Here is a 17,638-nt window from a genome sequence, read left to right as displayed (position 1 = left end):
CTAGGGCTCGTCCGGGATTTGAACCCGGGACCTCCTGCACCCTAAGCAGGAATCATACCCCTAGACCAACGAGCCCTGTGACACGTCGAATGCCAGTTATTCCAGTCCCTCGATGTCTTCCAGGGTGCTCTGGAAGTCTCGTTTAGGCTGGCGGGATGGGGGCGGCGCGAATTGCAGCGGTCGGCGGCCTTCCTGGGCTATTGGTACCATCATGTAGAGCTGCCCCTGGGCTCGCACTGCCTGCTGCTGAGAAAGTGATTGCTTTTGCTGATATGACTTGCAATAACGACTGCGCGAAACGCCGCTATCTCGTTAGGGGCGCTACGGCAGACACCCTCTCGAGAACCCCGAATACTTGTTGAGCCCTCGGCTGCGATGGGTTCCAGGCTGACAAAAGAACTGTCGTGTGTGCATTCGCGGATGAGAGAAAGGCTGAGGCAAGTTCGAGTGAACAAGGATGGACTCCTCGGCTCCGTCGTTTCCGTAGTGTAGCGGTTATCACGTCTGCTTCACACGCAGAAGGTCCCCGGTTCTATCCCGGGCGGGAACAGTATTTTCCTGCCTATGTCGTATTGTACCTCAGTGAGCCTCGTCGTGTGTGCATCTGCTGCATGTCCCTTCGTTTTGCAAGTACCACATTTATTGAATTTTTTAGTTACAATGGCAACATCACTACAAGTTGTCTGTGAAGTAAGGAGCACTCAAGCAGTTTCCGTGGTGTAGCGGTTATCACGTCTGCCTAACACGCAGAAGGTCCCCGGTCCGATCCCGGGCGGAAACACTTTTTCATCACTTTAAGCAAGACTTACTAACATGCATCTGCTACCATCTGTACCCGAAACCTTCGTAATTGCCTTCATGCGTCGGACCAGAGTGTCAATTCCTCACATCAAATAAGAAATTCATTTGACATTGGCGGCGAGCTTTTTGCGCTGACTCAGCCACTGACGTGCGATCAGTTTGCACGAAACGCTAGGGCTCGTCCGGGATTTGAACCCGGGACCTCCTGCACCCTAAGCAGGAATCATACCCCTAGACCAACGAGCCCTGTGACACGTCGAATGCCAGTTATTCCAGTCCCTCGATGTCTTCCAGGGTGCTCTGGAAGTCTCGTTTAGGCTGTCGGGATGGGGGCGGCGCGAATTCCAGCGGTCGGCGGCCTTCCTGGGCTATTGGTACCATCATGTAGAGCTGCCCCTGGGCTCGCACTGCCTGCTGCTGAGAAAGTGATTGCTTTTGCTGATATGACTTGCAATAACGACTGCGCGAAACGCCGCTATCTCGTTAGGGGCGCTACGGCAGACACCCTCTCGAGAACCCCGAATACTTGTTGAGCCCTCGGCTGCGATGGGTTCCAGGCTGACAAAAGAACTGTCGTGTGTGCATTCGCGGATGAGAGAAAGGCTGAGGCAAGTTCGAGTGAACAAGGATGGACTCCTCGGCTCCGTCGTTTCCGTAGTGTAGCGGTTATCACGTCTGCTTCACACGCAGAAGGTCCCCGGTTCTATCCCGGGCGGGAACAGTATTTTCCTGCCTATGTCGTATTGTACTCCAGTGAGCCTCGTCGTGTGTGCATCTGCTGCATGTCCCTTCGTTTTGCAAGTACCACATTTATTGAATTTTTTAGTTACGATGGCAACATCAATACAAGTTGTCTGTGAAGTAAGGTGCACTCAAGCAGTTTCCGTGGTGTGGCGGTTGTCACGTCTGCCTAACACGCAGAAGGTCCCCGGTTCGATCCCGGGCGGAAACACTTTTTCATCACATTAAGCAAGACTTACTAACATGCATCTGCTACCATCTGTACCCGAAACCTCCGTAATTGCCTTCATGCGTCGGACCAGAGTGTCAATTGCTCACATCAAATAAGAAATTCATTTGACATTGGCGGCGAGCTTTTTGCGCTGACTCAGCCACTGACGTGTGATCAGTTTGCACAAAACGCTAGGGCTCGTCCAGGATTTGAACCCGGGACCACCTGCACCCTAAGCTGGAATCATACCCCTAGACCAACGAGCTTGTGGCACGGCGAATGCCAGTTATTCCAGTCCCTCGATGTCTTCCAGGGTGCTCTGGAAGTCTCGTTTAGGCTGGCGGGATGGGGGCGGCGCGAATTCCCGCGGTCGGCGGCCTTCCTGGGCTATTGGTACCTTCATGTAGAGCTGCCCCTGGGCTCGCACTGCCTGCTGCTGAGAAAGTGATTGCTTTTGCTGATATGACTTGCAATAACGACTGCGCGAAACGCCGCTATCTCGTTAGGGGCGCTACGGCAGACACCCTCTCGAGAACCCCGAAGACTTCTTGAGCCCTCGGCTGCGATGGGTTCCAGGCTGACAAAAGAACTGCCGTGTGTGCATTCGCGGATGAGAGAAAGGCTGAGGCAAGTTCGAGTGAACAAGGATGGACTCCTCGGCTCCGTCGTTTCCGTAGTGTAGCGGTTATCACGTCTGCTTCACACGCAGAAGGTCCCCGGTTCTATCCCGGGCGGGAACAGTATTTTCCTGCCTATGTCGTATTGTACCTCAGTGAGCCTCGTCGTGTGTGCATCTGCTGCATGTCCCTTCGTTTTGCAAGTACCACATTTATTGAATTTTTTAGTTACAATGGCAACATCACTACAAGTTGTCTGTGAAGTAAGGAGCACTCAAGCAGTTTCCGTGGTGTAGCGGTTATCACGTCTGCCTAACACGCAGAAGGTCCCCGGTTCGATCCCGGGCGGAAACACTTTTTCATCACTTTAAGCAAGACTTACTAACATGCATCTGCTACCATCTGTACCCGAAACCTTCGTAATTGCTTTCATGCGTCGGACCAGAGTGTCAATTCCTCACATCAAATAAGAAATTCATTTGACATTGGCGGCGAGCTTTTTGCGCTGACTCAGCCACTGACGTGCGATCAGTTTGCACGAAACGCTAGGGCTCGTCCGGGATTTGAACCCGGGACCTCCTGCACCCTAAGCAGGAATCATACCCCTAGACCAACGAGCCCTGTGACACGTCGAATGCCAGTTATTCCAGTCCCTCGATGTCTTCCAGGGTGCTCTGGAAGTCTCGTTTAGGCTGGCGGGATGGGGGCGGCGCGAATTCCAGCGGTCGGCGGCCTTCCTGGGCTATTGGTACCATCATGTAGAGCTGCCCCTGGGCTCGCACTGCCTGCTGCTGAGTAAGTGATTGCTTTTGCTGATATGACTTGCAATAACGACTGCGCGAAACGCCGCTATCTCGTTAGGGGCGCTACGGCAGACACCCTCTCGAGAACCCCGAATACTTATTGAGCCCTCGGCTGCGATGGGTTCCAGGCTGACAAAAGAACTGTCGTGTGTGCATTCGCGGATGAGAGAAAGGCTGAGGCAAGTTCGAGTGAACAAGGATGGACTCCTCGGCTCCGTCGTTTCCGTAGTGTAGCGGTTATCACGTCTGCTTCACACGCAGAAGTTCCCCGGTTCTATCCCGGGCGGGAACAGTATTTTCCTGCCTATGTCGTATTGTACCTCAGTGAGCCTCGTCGTGTGTGCATCTGCTGCATGTCCCTTCGTTTTGCAAGTACCACATTTATTGAATTTTTTAGTTACAATGGCAACATCACTACAAGTTGTCTGTGAAGTAAGGAGCACTCAAGCAGTTTCCGTGGTGTAGCGGTTATCACGTCTGCCTAACACGCAGAAGGTCCCCGGTTCGATCCCGGGCGGAAACACTTTTTCATCACTTTAAGCAAGACTTACTAACATGCATCTGCTACCATCTGTACCCGAAACCTTCGTAATTGCCTTCATGCGTCGGACCAGAGTGTCAATTCCTCACATCAAATAAGAAATTCATTTGACATTGGCGGCGAGCTTTTTGCGCTGACTCAGCCACTGACGTGCGATCAGTTTGCACGAAACGCTAGGGCTCGTCCGGGATTTGAACCCGGGACCTCCTGCACCCTAAGCAGGAATCATACCCCTAGACCAACGAGCCCTGTGACACGTCGAATGCCAGTTATTCCAGTCCCTCGATGTCTTCCAGGGTGCTCTGGAAGTCTCGTTTAGGCTGTCGGGATGGGGGCGGCGCGAATTCCAGCGGTCGGCGGCCTTCCTGGGCTATTGGTACCATCATGTAGAGCTGCCCCTGGGCTCGCACTGCCTGCTGCTGAGAAAGTGATTGCTTTTGCTGATATGACTTGCAATAACGACTGCGCGAAACGCCGCTATCTCGTTAGGGGCGCTACGGCAGACACCCTCTCGAGAACCCCGAATACTTGTTGAGCCCTCGGCTGCGATGGGTTCCAGGCTGACAAAAGAACTGTCGTGTGTGCATTCGCGGATGAGAGAAAGGCTGAGGCAAGTTCGAGTGAACAAGGATGGACTCCTCGGCTCCGTCGTTTCCGTAGTGTAGCGGTTATCACGTCTGCTTCACACGCAGAAGGTCCCCGGTTCTATCCCGGGCGGGAACAGTATTTTTTTGCCTATGTCGTATTGTACTCCAGTGAGCCTCGTCGTGTGTGCATCTGCTGCATGTCCCTTCGTTTTGCAAGTACCACATTTATTGAATTTTTTAGTTACGATGGCAACATCAATACAAGTTGTCTGTGAAGTAAGGTGCACTCAAGCAGTTTCCGTGGTGTGGCGGTTGTCACGTCTGCCTAACACGCAGAAGGTCCCCGGTTCGATCCCGGGCGGAAACACTTTCTCATCACATTAAGCAAGACTTACTAACATGCATCTGCTACCATCTGTACCCGAAACCTCCGTAATTGCCTTCATGCGTCGGACCAGAGTGTCAATTGCTCACATCAAATAAGAAATTCATTTGACATTGGCGGCGAGCTTTTTGCGCTGACTCAGCCACTGACGTGTGATCAGTTTGCACAAAACGCTAGGGCTCGTCCAGGATTTGAACCCGGGACCACCTGCACCCTAAGCAGGAATCATACCCCTAGACCAACGAGCTTGTGGCACGGCGAATGCCAGTTATTCCAGTCCCTCGATGTCTTCCAGGGTGCTCTGGAAGTCTCGTTTAGGCTGGCGGGATGGGGGCGGCGCGAATTCCCGCGGTCGGCGGCCTTCCTGGGCTATTGGTACCTTCATGTAGAGCTGCCCCTGGGCTCGCACTGCCTGCTGCTGAGAAAGTGATTGCTTTTGCTGATATGACTTGCAATAACGACTGCGCGAAACGCCGCTATCTCGTTAGGGGCGCTACGGCAGACACCCTCTCGAGAACCCCGAATACTTGTTGAGCCCTCGGCTGCGATGGGTTCCAGGCTGACAAAAGAACTGTCGTGTGTGCATTCGCGGATGAGAGAAAGGCTGAGGCAAGTTCGAGTGAACAAGGATGGACTCCTCGGCTCCGTCGTTTCCGTAGTGTAGCGGTTATCACGTCTGCTTCACACGCAGAAGGTCCCCGATTCTATCCCGGGCGGGAACAGTATTTTTTTGCCTATGTCGTATTGTACTCCAGTGAGCCTCGTCGTGTGTGCATCTGCTGCATGTCCCTTCGTTTTGCAAGTACCACATTTATTGAATTTTTTAGTTACGATGGCAACATCAATACAAGTTGTCTGTGAAGTAAGGTGCACTCAAGCAGTTTCCGTGGTGTGGCGGTTGTCACGTCTGCCTAACACGCAGAAGGTCCCCGGTTCGATCCCGGGCGGAAACACTTTTTCATCACATTAAGCAAGACTTACTAACATGCATCTGCTACCATCTGTACCCGAAACCTCCGTAATTGCCTTCATGCGTCGGACCAGAGTGTCAATTGCTCACATCAAATAAGAAATTCATTTGACATTGGCGGCGAGCTTTTTGCGCTGACTCAGCCACTGACGTGTGATCAGTTTGCACAAAACGCTAGGGCTCGTCCAGGATTTCAACCCGGGACCACCTGCACCCTAAGCAGGAATCATACCCCTAGACCAACGAGCTTGTGGCACGGCGAATGCCAGTTATTCCAGTCCCTCGATGTCTTCCAGGGTGCTCTGGAAGTCTCGTTTAGGCTGGCGGGATGGGGGCGGCGCGAATTCCCGCGGTCGGCGGCCTTCCTGGGCTATTGGTACCTTCATGTAGAGCTGCCCCTGGGCTCGCACTGCCTGCTGCTGAGAAAGTGATTGCTTTTGCTGATATGACTTGCAATAACGACTGCGCGAAACGCCGCTATCTCGTTAGGGGCGCTACGGCAGACACCCTCTCGAGAACCCCGAAGACTTCTTGAGCCCTCGGCTGCGATGGGTTCCAGGCTGACAAAAGAACTGCCGTGTGTGCATTCGCGGATGAGAGAAAGGCTGAGGCAAGTTCGAGTGAACAAGGATGGACTCCTCGGCTCCGTCGTTTCCGTAGTGTAGCGGTTATCACGTCTGCTTCACACGCAGAAGGTCCCCGGTTCTATCCCGGGCGGGAACAGTATTTTCCTGCCTATGTCGTATTGTACCTCAGTGAGCCTCGTCGTGTGTGCATCTGCTGCATGTCCCTTCGTTTTGCAAGTACCACATTTATTGAATTTTTTAGTTACAATGGCAACATCACTACAAGTTGTCTGTGAAGTAAGGAGCACTCAAGCAGTTTCCGTGGTGTAGCGGTTATCACGTCTGCCTAACACGCAGAAGGTCCCCGGTTCGATCCCGGGCGGAAACACTTTTTCATCACTTTAAGCAAGACTTACTAACATGCATCTGCTACCATCTGTACCCGAAACCTTCGTAATTGCCTTCATGCGTCGGACCAGAGTGTCAATTCCTCACATCAAATAAGAAATTCATTTGACATTGGCGGCGAGCTTTTTGCGCTGACTCAGCCACTGACGTGCGATCAGTTTGCACGAAACGCTAGGGCTCGTCCGGGATTTGAACCCGGGACCTCCTGCACCCTAAGCAGGAATCATACCCCTAGACCAACGAGCCCTGTGACACGTCGAATGCCAGTTATTCCAGTCCCTCGATGTCTTCCAGGGTGCTCTGGAAGTCTCGTTTAGGCTGGCGGGATGGGGGCGGCGCGAATTCCAGCGGTCGGCGGCCTTCCTGGGCTATTGGTACCATCATGTAGAGCTGCCCCTGGGCTCGCACTGCCTGCTGCTGAGTAAGTGATTGCTTTTGCTGATATGACTTGCAATAACGACTGCGCGAAACGCCGCTATCTCGTTAGGGGCGCTACGGCAGACACCCTCTCGAGAACCCCGAATACTTGTTGAGCCCTCGGCTGCGATGGGTTCCAGGCTGACAAAAGAACTGTCGTGTGTGCATTCGCGGATGAGAGAAAGGCTGAGGCAAGTTCGAGTGAACAAGGATGGACTCCTCGGCTCCGTCGTTTCCGTAGTGTAGCGGTTATCACGTCTGCTTCACACGCAGAAGGTCCCCGGTTCTATCCCGGGCGGGAACAGTATTTTCCTGCCTATGTCGTATTGTACCTCAGTGAGCCTCGTCGTGTGTGCATCTGCTGCATGTCCCTTCGTTTTGCAAGTACCACATTTATTGAATTTTTTAGTTACAATGGCAACATCACTACAAGTTGTCTGTGAAGTAAGGAGCACTCAAGCAGTTTCCGTGGTGTAGCGGTTATCACGTCTGCCTAACACGCAGAAGGTCCCCGGTTCGATCCCGGGCGGAAACACTTTTTCATCACTTTAAGCAAGACTTACTAACATGCATCTGCTACCATCTGTACCCGAAACCTTCGTAATTGCCTTCATGCGTCGGACCAGAGTGTCAATTCCTCACATCAAATAAGAAATTCATTTGACATTGGCGGCGAGCTTTTTGCGCTGACTCAGCCACTGACGTGCGATCAGTTTGCCACGAAACGCTAGGGCTCGTCCGGGATTTGAACCCGGGACCTCCTGCACCCTAAGCAGGAATCATACCCCTAGACCAACGAGCCCTGTGACACGTCGAATGCCAGTTATTCCAGTCCCTCGATGTCTTCCAGGGTGCTCTGGAAGTCTCGTTTAGGCTGGCGGGATGGGGGCGGCGCGAATTCCCGCGGTCGGCGGCCTTCCTGGGCTATTGGTACCATCATGTAGAGCTGCCCCTGGGCTCGCACTGCCTGCTGCTGAGAAAGTGATTGCTTTTGCTGATATGACTTGCAATAACGACTGCGCGAAACGCCGCTATCTCGTTAGGGGCGCTACGGCAGACACCCTCTCGAGAACCCCGAATACTTGTTGAGCCCTCGGCTGCGATGGGTTCCAGGCTGACAAAAGAACTGTCGTGTGTGCATTCGCGGATGAGAGAAAGGCTGAGGCAAGTTCGAGTGAACAAGGATGGACTCCTCGGCTCCGTCGTTTCCGTAGTGTAGCGGTTATCACGTCTGCTTCACACGCAGAAGGTCCCCGGTTCTATCCCGGGCGGGAACAGTATTTTTTTGCCTATGTCGTATTGTACTCCAGTGAGCCTCGTCGTGTGTGCATCTGCTGCATGTCCCTTCGTTTTGCAAGTACCACATTTATTGAATTTTTTAGTTACGATGGCAACATCAATACAAGTTGTCTGTGAAGTAAGGAGCACTCAAGCAGTTTCCGTGGTGTGGCGGTTGTCACGTCTGCCTAACACGCAGAAGGTCCCCGGTTCGATCCCGGGCGGAAACAATTTTTCATCACATTAAGCAAGACTTACTAACATGCATCTGCTACCATCTGTACCCGAAACCTCCGTAATTGCCTTCATGCGTCGGACCAGAGTGTCAATTGCTCACATCAAATAAGAAATTCATTTGACATTGGCGGCGAGCTTTTTGCGCTGACTCAGCCACTGACGTGTGATCAGTTTGCACAAAACGCTAGGGCTCGTCCAGGATTTGAACCCGGGACCTCCTGCACCCTAAGCAGGAATCATACCCCTAGACCAACGAGCTTGTGGCACGGCGAATGCCAGTTATTCCAGTCCCTCGATGTCTTCCAGGGTGCTCTGGAAGTCTCGTTTAGGCTGGCGGGATGGGGGCGGCGCGAATTCCCGCGGTCGGCGGCCTTCCTGGGCTATTGGTACCATCATGTAGAGCTGCCCCTGGGCTCGCACTGCCTGCTGCTGAGAAAGTGATTGCTTTTGCTGATATGACTTGCAATAACGACTGCGCGAAACGCCGCTATCTCGTTAGGGGCGCTACGGCAGACACCCTCTCGAGAACCCCGAATACTTGTTGAGCCCTCGGCTGCGATGGGTTCCAGGCTGACAAAAGAACTGTCGTGTGTGCATTCGCGGATGAGAGAAAGGCTGAGGCAAGTTCGAGTGAACAAGGATGGACTCCTCGGCTCCGTCGTTTCCGTAGTGTAGCGGTTATCACGTCTGCTTCACACGCAGAAGGTCCCCGGTTTTATCCCGGGCGGGAACAGTATTTTCCTGCCTATGTCGTATTGTACCTCAGTGAGCCTCGTCGTGTGTGCATCTGCTGCATGTCCCTTCGTTTTGCAAGTACCACATTTATTGAATTTTTTAGTTACAATGGCAACATCACTACAAGTTGTCTGTGAAGTAAGGAGCACTCAAGCAGTTTCCGTGGTGTAGCGGTTATCACGTCTGCCTAACACGCAGAAGGTCCCCGGTTCGATCCCGGGCGGAAACACTTTTTCATCACTTTAAGCAAGACTTACTAACATGCATCTGCTACCATCTGTACCCGAAACCTTCGTAATTGCCTTCATGCGTCGGACCGGAGTGTCAATTCCTCACATCAAATAAGAAATTCATTTGACATTGGCGGCGATCTTTTTGCGCTGACTCAGCCACTGACGTGCGATCAGTTTGCACGAAACGCTAGGGCTCGTCCGGGATTTGAACCCGGGACCTCCTGCACCCTAAGCAGGAATCATACCCCTAGACCAACGAGCCCTGTGACACGTCGAATGCCAGTTATTCCAGTCCCTCGATGTCTTCCAGGGTGCTCTGGAAGTCTCGTTTAGGCTGGCGGGATGGGGGCGGCGCGAATTCCCGCGGTCGGCGGCCTTCCTGGGCTATTGGTACCTTCATGTAGAGCTGCCCCTGGGCTCGCACTGCCTGCTGCTGAGAAAGTGATTGCTTTTGCTGATATGACTTGCAATAACGACTGCGCGAAACGCCGCTATCTCGTTAGGGGCGCTACGGCAGACACCCTCTCGAGAACCCCGAATACTTGTTGAGCCCTCGGCTGCGATGGGTTCCAGGCTGACAAAAGAACTGTCGTGTGTGCATTCGCGGATGAGAGAAAGGCTGAGGCAAGTTCGAGTGAACAAGGATGGACTCCTCGGCTCCGTCGTTTCCGTAGTGTAGCGGTTATCACGTCTGCTTCACACGCAGAAGGTCCCCGGTTTTATCCCGGGCGGGAACAGTATTTTCCTGCCTATGTCGTATTGTACCTCAGTGAGCCTCGTCGTGTGTGCATCTGCTGCATGTCCCTTCGTTTTGCAAGTACCACATTTATTGAATTTTTTAGTTACAATGGCAACATCACTACAAGTTGTCTGTGAAGTAAGGAGCACTCAAGCAGTTTCCGTGGTGTAGCGGTTATCACGTCTGCCTAACACGCAGAAGGTCCCCGGTTCGATCCCGGGCGGAAACACTTTTTCATCACTTTAAGCAAGACTTACTAACATGCATCTGCTACCATCTGTACCCGAAACCTTCGTAATTGCCTTCATGCGTCGGACCGGAGTGTCAATTCCTCACATCAAATAAGAAATTCATTTGACATTGGCGGCGATCTTTTTGCGCTGACTCAGCCACTGACGTGCGATCAGTTTGCACGAAACGCTAGGGCTCGTCCGGGATTTGAACCCGGGACCTCCTGCACCCTAAGCAGGAATCATACCCCTAGACCAACGAGCCCTGTGACACGTCGAATGCCAGTTATTCCAGTCCCTCGATGTCTTCCAGGGTGCTCTGGAAGTCTCGTTTAGGCTGGCGGGATGGGGGCGGCGCGAATTCCCGCGGTCGGCGGCCTTCCTGGGCTATTGGTACCTTCATGTAGAGCTGCCCCTGGGCTCGCACTGCCTGCTGCTGAGAAAGTGATTGCTTTTGCTGATATGACTTGCAATAACGACTGCGCGAAACGCCGCTATCTCGTTAGGGGCGCTACGGCAGACACCCTCTCGAGAACCCCGAATACTTGTTGAGCCCTCGGCTGCGATGGGTTCCAGGCTGACAAAAGAACTGTCGTGTGTGCATTCGCGGATGAGAGAAAGGCTGAGGCAAGTTCGAGTGAACAAGGATGGACTCCTCGGCTCCGTCGTTTCCGTAGTGTAGCGGTTATCACGTCTGCTTCACACGCAGAAGGTCCCCGGTTCTATCCCGGGCGGGAACAGTATTTTTTTGCCTATGTCGTATTGTACTCCAGTGAGCCTCGTCGTGTGTGCATCTGCTGCATGTCCCTTCGTTTTGCAAGTACCACATTTATTGAATTTTTTAGTTACGATGGCAACATCAATACAAGTTGTCTGTGAAGTAAGGAGCACTCAAGCAGTTTCCGTGGTGTGGCGGTTGTCACGTCTGCCTAACACGCAGAAGGTCCCCGGTTCGATCCCGGGCGGAAACAATTTTTCATCACATTAAGCAAGACTTACTAACATGCATCTGCTACCATCTGTACCCGAAACCTCCGTAATTGCCTTCATGCGTCGGACCAGAGTGTCAATTGCTCACATCAAATAAGAAATTCATCTGACATTGGCGGCGAGCTTTTTGCGCTGACTCAGCCACTGACGTGTGATCAGTTTGCACAAAACGCTAGGGCTCGTCCAGGATTTGAACCCGGGACCACCTGCACCCTAAGCAGGAATCATACCCCTAGACCAACGAGCTTGTGGCACGGCGAATGCCAGTTATTCCAGTCCCTCGATGTCTTCCAGGGTGCTCTGGAAGTCTCGTTTAGGCTGGCGGGATGGGGGCGGCGCGAATTCCCGCGGTCGGCGGCCTTCCTGGGCTATTGGTACCATCATGTAGAGCTGCCCCTGGGCTCGCACTGCCTGCTGCTGAGAAAGTGATTGCTTTTGCTGATATGACTTGCAATAACGACTGCGCGAAACGCCGCTATCTCGTTAGGGGCGCTACGGCAGACACCCTCTCGAGAACCCCGAATACTTGTTGAGCCCTCGGCTGCGATGGGTTCCAGGCTGACAAAAGAACTGTCGTGTGTGCATTCGCGGATGAGAGAAAGGCTGAGGCAAGTTCGAGTGAACAAGGATGGACTCCTCGGCTCCGTCGTTTCCGTAGTGTAGCGGTTATCACGTCTGCTTCACACGCAGAAGGTCCCCGGTTCTATCCCGGGCGGGAACAGTATTTTTTTGCCTATGTCGTATTGTACTCCAGTGAGCCTCGTCGTGTGTGCATCTGCTGCATGTCCCTTCGTTTTGCAAGTACCACATTTATTGAATTTTTTAGTTACGATGGCAACATCAATACAAGTTGTCTGTGAAGTAAGGAGCACTCAAGCAGTTTCCGTGGTGTGGCGGTTGTCACGTCTGCCTAACACGCAGAAGGTCCCCGGTTCGATCCCGGGCGGAAACAATTTTTCATCACATTAAGCAAGACTTACTAACATGCATCTGCTACCATCTGTACCCGAAACCTCCGTAATTGCCTTCATGCGTCGGACCAGAGTGTCAATTGCTCACATCAAATAAGAAATTCATTTGACATTGGCGGCGAGCTTTTTGCGCTGACTCAGCCACTGACGTGTGATCAGTTTGCACAAAACGCTAGGGCTCGTCCAGGATTTGAACCCGGGACCTCCTGCACCCTAAGCAGGAATCATACCCCTAGACCAACGAGCTTGTGGCACGGCGAATGCCAGTTATTCCAGTCCCTCGATGTCTTCCAGGGTGCTCTGGAAGTCTCGTTTAGGCTGGCGGGATGGGGGCGGCGCGAATTCCCGCGGTCGGCGGCCTTCCTGGGCTATTGGTACCATCATGTAGAGCTGCCCCTGGGCTCGCACTGCCTGCTGCTGAGAAAGTGATTGCTTTTGCTGATATGACTTGCAATAACGACTGCGCGAAACGCCGCTATCTCGTTAGGGGCGCTACGGCAGACACCCTCTCGAGAACCCCGAATACTTGTTGAGCCCTCGGCTGCGATGGGTTCCAGGCTGACAAAAGAACTGTCGTGTGTGCATTCGCGGATGAGAGAAAGGCTGAGGCAAGTTCGAGTGAACAAGGATGGACTCCTCGGCTCCGTCGTTTCCGTAGTGTAGCGGTTATCACGTCTGCTTCACACGCAGAAGGTCCCCGGTTTTATCCCGGGCGGGAACAGTATTTTCCTGCCTATGTCGTATTGTACCTCAGTGAGCCTCGTCGTGTGTGCATCTGCTGCATGTCCCTTCGTTTTGCAAGTACCACATTTATTAAATTTTTTAGTTACAATGGCAACATCACTACAAGTTGTCTGTGAAGTAAGGAGCACTCAAGCAGTTTCCGTGGTGTAGCGGTTATCACGTCTGCCTAACACGCAGAAGGTCCCCGGTTCGATCCCGGGCGGAAACACTTTTTCATCACTTTAAGCAAGACTTACTAACATGCATCTGCTACCATCTGTACCCGAAACCTTCGTAATTGCCTTCATGCGTCGGACCGGAGTGTCAATTCCTCACATCAAATAAGAAATTCATTTGACATTGGCGGCGATCTTTTTGCGCTGACTCAGCCACTGACGTGCGATCAGTTTGCACGAAACGCTAGGGCTCGTCCGGGATTTGAACCCGGGACCTCCTGCACCCTAAGCAGGAATCATACCCCTAGACCAACGAGCCCTGTGACACGTCGAATGCCAGTTATTCCAGTCCCTCGATGTCTTCCAGGGTGCTCTGGAAGTCTCGTTTAGGCTGGCGGGATGGGGGCGGCGCGAATTCCCGCGGTCGGCGGCCTTCCTGGGCTATTGGTACCATCATGTAGAGCTGCCCCTGGGCTCGCACTGCCTGCTGCTGAGAAAGTGATTGCTTTTGCTGATATGACTTGCAATAACGACTGCGCGAAACGCCGCTATCTCGTTAGGGGCGCTACGGCAGACACCCTCTCGAGAACCCCGAATACTTGTTGAGCCCTCGGCTGCGATGGGTTCCAGGCTGACAAAAGAACTGTCGTGTGTGCATTCGCGGATGAGAGAAAGGCTGAGGCAAGTTCGAGTGAACAAGGATGGACTCCTCGGCTCCGTCGTTTCCGTAGTGTAGCGGTTATCACGTCTGCTTCACACGCAGAAGGTCCCCGGTTCTATCCCGGGCGGGAACAGTATTTTTTTGCCTATGTCGTATTGTACTCCAGTGAGCCTCGTCGTGTGTGCATCTGCTGCATGTCCCTTCGTTTTGCAAGTACCACATTTATTGAATTTTTTAGTTACGATGGCAACATCAATACAAGTTGTCTGTGAAGTAAGGTGCACTCAAGCAGTTTCCGTGGTGTGGCGGTTGTCACGTCTGCCTAACACGCAGAAGGTCCCCGGTTCGATCCCGGGCGGAAACACTTTTTCATCACATTAAGCAAGACTTACTAACATGCATCTGCTACCATCTGTACCCGAAACCTCCGTAATTGCCTTCATGCGTCGGACCAGAGTGTCAATTGCTCACATCAAATAAGAAATTCATCTGACATTGGCGGCGAGCTTTTTGCGCTGACTCAGCCACTGACGTGTGATCAGTTTGCACAAAACGCTAGGGCTCGTCCAGGATTTGAACCCGGGACCACCTGCACCCTAAGCAGGAATCATACCCCTAGACCAACGAGCTTGTGGCACGGCGAATGCCAGTTATTCCAGTCCCTCGATGTCTTCCAGGGTGCTCTGGAAGTCTCGTTTAGGCTGGCGGGATGGGGGCGGCGCGAATTCCCGCGGTCGGCGGCCTTCCTGGGCTATTGGTACCATCATGTAGAGCTGCCCCTGGGCTCGCACTGCCTGCTGCTGAGAAAGTGATTGCTTTTGCTGATATGACTTGCAATAACGACTGCGCGAAACGCCGCTATCTCGTTAGGGGCGCTACGGCAGACACCCTCTCGAGAACCCCGAATACTTGTTGAGCCCTCGGCTGCGATGGGTTCCAGGCTGACAAAAGAACTGTCGTGTGTGCATTCGCGGATGAGAGAAAGGCTGAGGCAAGTTCGAGTGAACAAGGATGGACTCCTCGGCTCCGTCGTTTCCGTAGTGTAGCGGTTATCACGTCTGCTTCACACGCAGAAGGTCCCCGGTTCTATCCCGGGCGGGAACAGTATTTTTTTGCCTATGTCGTATTGTACTCCAGTGAGCCTCGTCGTGTGTGCATCTGCTGCATGTCCCTTCGTTTTGCAAGTACCACATTTATTGAATTTTTTAGTTAAGATGGCAACATCAATACAAGTTGTCTGTGAAGTAAGGAGCACTCAAGCAGTTTCCGTGGTGTGGCGGTTGTCACGTCTGCCTAACACGCAGAAGGTCCCCGGTTCGATCCCGGGCGGAAACAATTTTTCATCACATTAAGCAAGACTTACTAACATGCATCTGCTACCATCTGTACCCGAAACCTCCGTAATTGCCTTCATGCGTCGGACCAGAGTGTCAATTGCTCACATCAAATAAGAAATTCATTTGACATTGGCGGCGAGCTTTTTGCGCTGACTCAGCCACTGACGTGTGATCAGTTTGCACAAAACGCTAGGGCTCGTCCAGGATTTGAACCCGGGACCTCCTGCACCCTAAGCAGGAATCATACCCCTAGACCAACGAGCTTGTGGCACGGCGAATGCCAGTTATTCCAGTCCCTCGATGTCTTCCAGGGTGCTCTGGAAGTCTCGTTTAGGCTGGCGGGATGGGGGCGGCGCGAATTCCCGCGGTCGGCGGCCTTCCTGGGCTATTGGTACCATCATGTAGAGCTGCCCCTGGGCTCGCACTGCCTGCTGCTGAGAAAGTGATTGCTTTTGCTGATATGACTTGCAATAACGACTGCGCGAAACGCCGCTATCTCGTTAGGGGCGCTACGGCAGACACCCTCTCGAGAACCCCGAATACTTGTTGAGCCCTCTGCTGCGATGGGTTCCAGGCTGACAAAAGAACTGTCGTGTGTGCATTCGCGGATGGGAGAAAGGCTGAGGCAAGTTCGAGTGAACAAGGATGGACTCCTCGGCTCCGTCGTTTCCGTAGTGTAGCGGTTATCACGTCTGCTTCACACGCAGAAGGTCCCCGGTTTTATCCCGGGCGGGAACAGTATTTTCCTGCCTATGTCGTATTGTACCTCAGTGAGCCTCGTCGTGTGTGCATCTGCTGCATGTCCCTTCGTTTTGCAAGTACCACATTTATTGAATTTTTTAGTTACAATGGCAACATCACTACAAGTTGTCTGTGAAGTAAGCAGCACTCAAGCAGTTTCCGTGGTGTAGCGGTTATCACGTCTGCCTAACACGCAGAAGGTCCCCGGTTCGATCCCGGGCGGAAACACTTTTTCATCACTTTAAGCAAGACTTACTAACATGCATCTGCTACCATCTGTACCCGAAACCTTCGTAATTGCCTTCATGCGTCGGACCGGAGTGTCAATTCCTCACATCAAATAAGAAATTCATTTGACATTGGCGGCGATCTTTTTGCGCTGACTCAGCCACTGACGTGCGATCAGTTTGCACGAAACGCTAGGGCACGTCCGGGATTTGAACCCGGGACCTCCTGCACCCTAAGCAGGAATCATACCCCTAGACCAACGAGCCCTGTGACACGTCGAATGCCAGTTATTCCAGTCCCTCGATGTCTTCCAGGGTGCTCTGGAAGTCTCGTTTAGGCTGGCGGGATGGGGGCGGCGCGAATTCCCGCGGTCGGCGGCCTTCCTGGGCTATTGGTACCATCATGTAGAGCTGCCCCTGGGCTCGCACTGCCTGCTGCTGAGAAAGTGATTGCTTTTGCTGATATGACTTGCAATAACGACTGCGCGAAACGCCGCTATCTCGTTAGGGGCGCTACGGCAGACACCCTCTCGAGAACCCCGAATACTTGTTGAGCCCTCGGCTGCGATGGGTTCCAGGCTGACAAAAGAACTGTCGTGTGTGCATTCGCGGATGAGAGAAAGGCTGAGGCAAGTTCGAGTGAACAAGGATGGACTCCTCGGCTCCGTCGTTTCCGTAGTGTAGCGGTTATCACGTCTGCTTCACACGCAGAAGGTCCCCGGTTCTATCCCGGGCGGGAACAGTATTTTTTTGCCTATGTCGTATTGTACTCCAGTGAGCCTCGTCGTGTGTGCATCTGCTGCATGTCCCTTCGTTTTGCAAGTACCACATTTATTGAATTTTTTAGTTACGATGGCAACATCAATACAAGTTGTCTGTGAAGTAAGGTGCACTCAAGCAGTTTCCGTGGTGTGGCGGTTGTCACGTCTGCCTAACACGCAGAAGGTCCCCGGTTCGATCCCGGGCGGAAACACTTTTTCATCACATTAAGCAAGACTTACTAACATGCATCTGCTACCATCTGTACCCGAAACCTCCGTAATTGCCTTCATGCGTCGGACCAGAGTGTCAATTGCTCACATCAAATAAGAAATTCATCTGACATTGGCGGCGAGCTTTTTGCGCTGACTCAGCCACTGACGTGTGATCAGTTTGCACAAAACGCTAGGGCTCGTCCAGGATTTGAACCCGGGACCACCTGCACCCTAAGCAGGAATCATACCCCTAGACCAACGAGCTTGTGGCACGGCGAATGCCAGTTATTCCAGTCCCTCGATGTCTTCCAGGGTGCTCTGGAAGTCTCGTTTAGGCTG

General features: G+C 52.8%; 53 non-coding genes across 53 annotated transcripts; 36 read left to right on the top strand and 17 right to left on the bottom strand.

The window, feature by feature from the left end:
- Positions 1–3: 3 nt before the first annotated feature.
- Trnap-agg (transfer RNA proline (anticodon AGG)) lies at positions 4–75 on the bottom strand. Its single transcript has one exon. It is a non-coding gene; the product is annotated as a tRNA-Pro (tRNA).
- A 402-nt stretch (positions 76–477) lies between these two features.
- On the top strand, positions 478–550 carry Trnav-cac (transfer RNA valine (anticodon CAC)). Its single transcript has one exon. It is a non-coding gene; the product is annotated as a tRNA-Val (tRNA).
- Positions 551–708: 158 nt separating this feature from the next.
- Trnav-aac (transfer RNA valine (anticodon AAC)) lies at positions 709–781 on the top strand. Its single transcript has one exon. It is a non-coding gene; the product is annotated as a tRNA-Val (tRNA).
- Positions 782–975: 194 nt separating this feature from the next.
- On the bottom strand, positions 976–1,047 carry Trnap-agg (transfer RNA proline (anticodon AGG)). Its single transcript has one exon. It is a non-coding gene; the product is annotated as a tRNA-Pro (tRNA).
- Positions 1,048–1,449: 402 nt separating this feature from the next.
- Positions 1,450–1,522, top strand: Trnav-cac (transfer RNA valine (anticodon CAC)). The gene has a single exon. It is a non-coding gene; the product is annotated as a tRNA-Val (tRNA).
- Positions 1,523–1,680: 158 nt separating this feature from the next.
- Trnav-aac (transfer RNA valine (anticodon AAC)) lies at positions 1,681–1,753 on the top strand. Its single transcript has one exon. It is a non-coding gene; the product is annotated as a tRNA-Val (tRNA).
- Positions 1,754–2,420: 667 nt separating this feature from the next.
- On the top strand, positions 2,421–2,493 carry Trnav-cac (transfer RNA valine (anticodon CAC)). The gene has a single exon. It is a non-coding gene; the product is annotated as a tRNA-Val (tRNA).
- A 158-nt stretch (positions 2,494–2,651) lies between these two features.
- Positions 2,652–2,724, top strand: Trnav-aac (transfer RNA valine (anticodon AAC)). The gene has a single exon. It is a non-coding gene; the product is annotated as a tRNA-Val (tRNA).
- A 194-nt stretch (positions 2,725–2,918) lies between these two features.
- Positions 2,919–2,990, bottom strand: Trnap-agg (transfer RNA proline (anticodon AGG)). The gene has a single exon. It is a non-coding gene; the product is annotated as a tRNA-Pro (tRNA).
- A 402-nt stretch (positions 2,991–3,392) lies between these two features.
- Positions 3,393–3,465, top strand: Trnav-cac (transfer RNA valine (anticodon CAC)). The gene has a single exon. It is a non-coding gene; the product is annotated as a tRNA-Val (tRNA).
- A 158-nt stretch (positions 3,466–3,623) lies between these two features.
- On the top strand, positions 3,624–3,696 carry Trnav-aac (transfer RNA valine (anticodon AAC)). Its single transcript has one exon. It is a non-coding gene; the product is annotated as a tRNA-Val (tRNA).
- Positions 3,697–3,890: 194 nt separating this feature from the next.
- On the bottom strand, positions 3,891–3,962 carry Trnap-agg (transfer RNA proline (anticodon AGG)). Its single transcript has one exon. It is a non-coding gene; the product is annotated as a tRNA-Pro (tRNA).
- Positions 3,963–4,364: 402 nt separating this feature from the next.
- Positions 4,365–4,437, top strand: Trnav-cac (transfer RNA valine (anticodon CAC)). Its single transcript has one exon. It is a non-coding gene; the product is annotated as a tRNA-Val (tRNA).
- A 158-nt stretch (positions 4,438–4,595) lies between these two features.
- Trnav-aac (transfer RNA valine (anticodon AAC)) lies at positions 4,596–4,668 on the top strand. Its single transcript has one exon. It is a non-coding gene; the product is annotated as a tRNA-Val (tRNA).
- A 194-nt stretch (positions 4,669–4,862) lies between these two features.
- Trnap-agg (transfer RNA proline (anticodon AGG)) lies at positions 4,863–4,934 on the bottom strand. Its single transcript has one exon. It is a non-coding gene; the product is annotated as a tRNA-Pro (tRNA).
- Positions 4,935–5,335: 401 nt separating this feature from the next.
- Trnav-cac (transfer RNA valine (anticodon CAC)) lies at positions 5,336–5,408 on the top strand. The gene has a single exon. It is a non-coding gene; the product is annotated as a tRNA-Val (tRNA).
- A 158-nt stretch (positions 5,409–5,566) lies between these two features.
- Trnav-aac (transfer RNA valine (anticodon AAC)) lies at positions 5,567–5,639 on the top strand. The gene has a single exon. It is a non-coding gene; the product is annotated as a tRNA-Val (tRNA).
- A 667-nt stretch (positions 5,640–6,306) lies between these two features.
- Trnav-cac (transfer RNA valine (anticodon CAC)) lies at positions 6,307–6,379 on the top strand. Its single transcript has one exon. It is a non-coding gene; the product is annotated as a tRNA-Val (tRNA).
- Positions 6,380–6,537: 158 nt separating this feature from the next.
- Positions 6,538–6,610, top strand: Trnav-aac (transfer RNA valine (anticodon AAC)). The gene has a single exon. It is a non-coding gene; the product is annotated as a tRNA-Val (tRNA).
- A 194-nt stretch (positions 6,611–6,804) lies between these two features.
- On the bottom strand, positions 6,805–6,876 carry Trnap-agg (transfer RNA proline (anticodon AGG)). Its single transcript has one exon. It is a non-coding gene; the product is annotated as a tRNA-Pro (tRNA).
- A 402-nt stretch (positions 6,877–7,278) lies between these two features.
- Trnav-cac (transfer RNA valine (anticodon CAC)) lies at positions 7,279–7,351 on the top strand. The gene has a single exon. It is a non-coding gene; the product is annotated as a tRNA-Val (tRNA).
- Positions 7,352–7,509: 158 nt separating this feature from the next.
- On the top strand, positions 7,510–7,582 carry Trnav-aac (transfer RNA valine (anticodon AAC)). Its single transcript has one exon. It is a non-coding gene; the product is annotated as a tRNA-Val (tRNA).
- Positions 7,583–7,777: 195 nt separating this feature from the next.
- Trnap-agg (transfer RNA proline (anticodon AGG)) lies at positions 7,778–7,849 on the bottom strand. The gene has a single exon. It is a non-coding gene; the product is annotated as a tRNA-Pro (tRNA).
- A 402-nt stretch (positions 7,850–8,251) lies between these two features.
- Positions 8,252–8,324, top strand: Trnav-cac (transfer RNA valine (anticodon CAC)). The gene has a single exon. It is a non-coding gene; the product is annotated as a tRNA-Val (tRNA).
- Positions 8,325–8,482: 158 nt separating this feature from the next.
- Trnav-aac (transfer RNA valine (anticodon AAC)) lies at positions 8,483–8,555 on the top strand. Its single transcript has one exon. It is a non-coding gene; the product is annotated as a tRNA-Val (tRNA).
- A 194-nt stretch (positions 8,556–8,749) lies between these two features.
- On the bottom strand, positions 8,750–8,821 carry Trnap-agg (transfer RNA proline (anticodon AGG)). Its single transcript has one exon. It is a non-coding gene; the product is annotated as a tRNA-Pro (tRNA).
- A 401-nt stretch (positions 8,822–9,222) lies between these two features.
- Positions 9,223–9,295, top strand: Trnav-cac (transfer RNA valine (anticodon CAC)). The gene has a single exon. It is a non-coding gene; the product is annotated as a tRNA-Val (tRNA).
- Positions 9,296–9,453: 158 nt separating this feature from the next.
- Positions 9,454–9,526, top strand: Trnav-aac (transfer RNA valine (anticodon AAC)). The gene has a single exon. It is a non-coding gene; the product is annotated as a tRNA-Val (tRNA).
- A 194-nt stretch (positions 9,527–9,720) lies between these two features.
- On the bottom strand, positions 9,721–9,792 carry Trnap-agg (transfer RNA proline (anticodon AGG)). The gene has a single exon. It is a non-coding gene; the product is annotated as a tRNA-Pro (tRNA).
- A 402-nt stretch (positions 9,793–10,194) lies between these two features.
- Trnav-cac (transfer RNA valine (anticodon CAC)) lies at positions 10,195–10,267 on the top strand. The gene has a single exon. It is a non-coding gene; the product is annotated as a tRNA-Val (tRNA).
- Positions 10,268–10,425: 158 nt separating this feature from the next.
- Trnav-aac (transfer RNA valine (anticodon AAC)) lies at positions 10,426–10,498 on the top strand. Its single transcript has one exon. It is a non-coding gene; the product is annotated as a tRNA-Val (tRNA).
- Positions 10,499–10,692: 194 nt separating this feature from the next.
- Positions 10,693–10,764, bottom strand: Trnap-agg (transfer RNA proline (anticodon AGG)). Its single transcript has one exon. It is a non-coding gene; the product is annotated as a tRNA-Pro (tRNA).
- A 402-nt stretch (positions 10,765–11,166) lies between these two features.
- Positions 11,167–11,239, top strand: Trnav-cac (transfer RNA valine (anticodon CAC)). Its single transcript has one exon. It is a non-coding gene; the product is annotated as a tRNA-Val (tRNA).
- Positions 11,240–11,397: 158 nt separating this feature from the next.
- On the top strand, positions 11,398–11,470 carry Trnav-aac (transfer RNA valine (anticodon AAC)). The gene has a single exon. It is a non-coding gene; the product is annotated as a tRNA-Val (tRNA).
- A 194-nt stretch (positions 11,471–11,664) lies between these two features.
- Positions 11,665–11,736, bottom strand: Trnap-agg (transfer RNA proline (anticodon AGG)). The gene has a single exon. It is a non-coding gene; the product is annotated as a tRNA-Pro (tRNA).
- Positions 11,737–12,137: 401 nt separating this feature from the next.
- Trnav-cac (transfer RNA valine (anticodon CAC)) lies at positions 12,138–12,210 on the top strand. Its single transcript has one exon. It is a non-coding gene; the product is annotated as a tRNA-Val (tRNA).
- A 158-nt stretch (positions 12,211–12,368) lies between these two features.
- On the top strand, positions 12,369–12,441 carry Trnav-aac (transfer RNA valine (anticodon AAC)). Its single transcript has one exon. It is a non-coding gene; the product is annotated as a tRNA-Val (tRNA).
- A 194-nt stretch (positions 12,442–12,635) lies between these two features.
- On the bottom strand, positions 12,636–12,707 carry Trnap-agg (transfer RNA proline (anticodon AGG)). Its single transcript has one exon. It is a non-coding gene; the product is annotated as a tRNA-Pro (tRNA).
- Positions 12,708–13,108: 401 nt separating this feature from the next.
- Trnav-cac (transfer RNA valine (anticodon CAC)) lies at positions 13,109–13,181 on the top strand. Its single transcript has one exon. It is a non-coding gene; the product is annotated as a tRNA-Val (tRNA).
- A 158-nt stretch (positions 13,182–13,339) lies between these two features.
- On the top strand, positions 13,340–13,412 carry Trnav-aac (transfer RNA valine (anticodon AAC)). Its single transcript has one exon. It is a non-coding gene; the product is annotated as a tRNA-Val (tRNA).
- A 194-nt stretch (positions 13,413–13,606) lies between these two features.
- Trnap-agg (transfer RNA proline (anticodon AGG)) lies at positions 13,607–13,678 on the bottom strand. Its single transcript has one exon. It is a non-coding gene; the product is annotated as a tRNA-Pro (tRNA).
- Positions 13,679–14,080: 402 nt separating this feature from the next.
- Trnav-cac (transfer RNA valine (anticodon CAC)) lies at positions 14,081–14,153 on the top strand. The gene has a single exon. It is a non-coding gene; the product is annotated as a tRNA-Val (tRNA).
- A 158-nt stretch (positions 14,154–14,311) lies between these two features.
- Positions 14,312–14,384, top strand: Trnav-aac (transfer RNA valine (anticodon AAC)). The gene has a single exon. It is a non-coding gene; the product is annotated as a tRNA-Val (tRNA).
- Positions 14,385–14,578: 194 nt separating this feature from the next.
- On the bottom strand, positions 14,579–14,650 carry Trnap-agg (transfer RNA proline (anticodon AGG)). The gene has a single exon. It is a non-coding gene; the product is annotated as a tRNA-Pro (tRNA).
- A 401-nt stretch (positions 14,651–15,051) lies between these two features.
- Positions 15,052–15,124, top strand: Trnav-cac (transfer RNA valine (anticodon CAC)). The gene has a single exon. It is a non-coding gene; the product is annotated as a tRNA-Val (tRNA).
- Positions 15,125–15,282: 158 nt separating this feature from the next.
- On the top strand, positions 15,283–15,355 carry Trnav-aac (transfer RNA valine (anticodon AAC)). The gene has a single exon. It is a non-coding gene; the product is annotated as a tRNA-Val (tRNA).
- Positions 15,356–15,549: 194 nt separating this feature from the next.
- Positions 15,550–15,621, bottom strand: Trnap-agg (transfer RNA proline (anticodon AGG)). Its single transcript has one exon. It is a non-coding gene; the product is annotated as a tRNA-Pro (tRNA).
- A 401-nt stretch (positions 15,622–16,022) lies between these two features.
- Positions 16,023–16,095, top strand: Trnav-cac (transfer RNA valine (anticodon CAC)). The gene has a single exon. It is a non-coding gene; the product is annotated as a tRNA-Val (tRNA).
- A 158-nt stretch (positions 16,096–16,253) lies between these two features.
- On the top strand, positions 16,254–16,326 carry Trnav-aac (transfer RNA valine (anticodon AAC)). Its single transcript has one exon. It is a non-coding gene; the product is annotated as a tRNA-Val (tRNA).
- Positions 16,327–16,520: 194 nt separating this feature from the next.
- Positions 16,521–16,592, bottom strand: Trnap-agg (transfer RNA proline (anticodon AGG)). Its single transcript has one exon. It is a non-coding gene; the product is annotated as a tRNA-Pro (tRNA).
- A 402-nt stretch (positions 16,593–16,994) lies between these two features.
- Positions 16,995–17,067, top strand: Trnav-cac (transfer RNA valine (anticodon CAC)). Its single transcript has one exon. It is a non-coding gene; the product is annotated as a tRNA-Val (tRNA).
- Positions 17,068–17,225: 158 nt separating this feature from the next.
- Trnav-aac (transfer RNA valine (anticodon AAC)) lies at positions 17,226–17,298 on the top strand. The gene has a single exon. It is a non-coding gene; the product is annotated as a tRNA-Val (tRNA).
- Positions 17,299–17,492: 194 nt separating this feature from the next.
- Trnap-agg (transfer RNA proline (anticodon AGG)) lies at positions 17,493–17,564 on the bottom strand. The gene has a single exon. It is a non-coding gene; the product is annotated as a tRNA-Pro (tRNA).
- Between the last annotated feature and the right edge of the window lie 74 nt (positions 17,565–17,638).

Source organism: Schistocerca cancellata, chromosome 2, assembly GCF_023864275.1.
Source record: "Schistocerca cancellata isolate TAMUIC-IGC-003103 chromosome 2, iqSchCanc2.1, whole genome shotgun sequence".
In the NCBI taxonomy this organism is placed as follows: domain Eukaryota; kingdom Metazoa; phylum Arthropoda; class Insecta; order Orthoptera; family Acrididae; genus Schistocerca; species Schistocerca cancellata.
The sequence above is the reverse complement of the archived record's forward strand: the minus strand, read 5'-3'. Positions and strand labels throughout refer to the sequence as shown.